This window comes from Drosophila guanche, unplaced genomic scaffold (assembly GCF_900245975.1).
Source record: "Drosophila guanche unplaced genomic scaffold, DGUA_6, whole genome shotgun sequence".
Lineage (NCBI taxonomy): Eukaryota > Metazoa > Arthropoda > Insecta > Diptera > Drosophilidae > Drosophila > Drosophila guanche.
The window spans coordinates 196,477-198,046 of record NW_022995773.1 but is presented as its reverse complement, the minus strand read 5'-3'; positions in this window follow the sequence as shown (position 1 = coordinate 198,046).

Genomic DNA, 1,570 nt, shown 5'->3' with positions numbered 1-1,570 from the left:
AGTTGCTTTATGGTCTAGCTGTTAAAGTCTCTGACTAGCCGACGGACAGCCAGACGGACGGTCAGACAGGCAAAGCTACATACATCGACTCGTATGTATACATGCATTATAGTCTCGGAAACGTTTCCTTCTAAGCATTATACTCTATTTATTCTTCCAGTGCCGGGTTTAAAAAGCCGTGTACTCTCGGGCCATCTAAAAACAATGCTGCAGACGTTGTCAAAAAATCTTCAGGAAAATTCAGCTGAGATGTAATGTGGGCATGTCTACTGTATGATACTGGCGAGAAATACCCCAACATATTTAAAAATCTACATATCTATCATACTGTCGTATGTACTTAAATCTGAATTTGGAGTGCAGGCTTCCTTCTCTTCATAAAATTCGGCTGCAGGCTGCTCGTCTCGTCTCGGTTCTAATTCTGTCGATATCTGAAGTCGTTTAATTCAGGCAGCATGGCTTCATAATATAGGATTTCTTCGTGAAAGCATGCTTAAAACTTAAGGTGCCCACCACTTTATTTCAGTGTCTGTGGGACGTTCGGAACCAATCTAAAGCGTAAACAATTTACCTTATGCTTATTTTCTTGATACTGAAAAGTATCTTTTACTTGAACTCAACGTTGAGCTCGAAGAGATTTGACTCCCAGCATAGTCGCATAGTCCCAGCTCGTGAAACGAGCTCTTATATTTGAGAAGAACAACGTCGATTTTACTTGCTTACGAATTTTTACAAACGCTACAAGCACGCCTTGTTAAGGCGGTAGCTGATTTTTAACGATTGAAGTCTGAAGACAAAAAAGGCAATATGAGTGAAAGTAGGCTTCTTAGATGGAACGAGTTTGATATGTACATGTATAGAAAATAATGATTACACGATTGATTTTTTTTTTATTGTATTACTTTTATTATTTCCATTGATGGTGTGTCTGGCATAATTTATTAAAAATTATTTTTTTAATTGCTTTTGGCTTTGTGGCTTCTTATTTAAATATACATACATCCATACATACAATATATAATATATGTATTTTAATTGGTTTCCTGTTTTAGGCTTAGTTGAGTATTACAATTTAATTTAACGTTTTAGTTCATTTTTTAGCTAAAAAAAACCGTTAGATTAACTAAGTCGACACATCTTAATATATCTCGAAAGTTTCATAGTTGTTTATGATATCTTGGTTTGGATTTCGTGAGCGTCATATTTCGCTTACCTTGGTCAGCAGGGAGCACGAGTCGTATGATAGTACAGTAGGTTACTGTGGAGGATACTATGATCGTATGCTACATGAGCGAGTATTCTATATTTAGTGTATTGTGGTGTGTAGTGTGCAGGCAATTAAAAATCGTTGAAAGAATGGAGGTTCAAGCTTCAGTTTGAGCACTGCTCCTTGACTCAGTAGTAAATTTGATCAGACCAGAATTGTCTGTTTGTGAAGAGTTTAACATGCTTAATGATATCGGTAATATGTATTGTTTAAATATATATATTTTTTTTTTTATTTCTGATTCACTTTTATTTTTATTTTTTACGCTAAAATCTCAATACACAATTCAATTAAATCCTATGA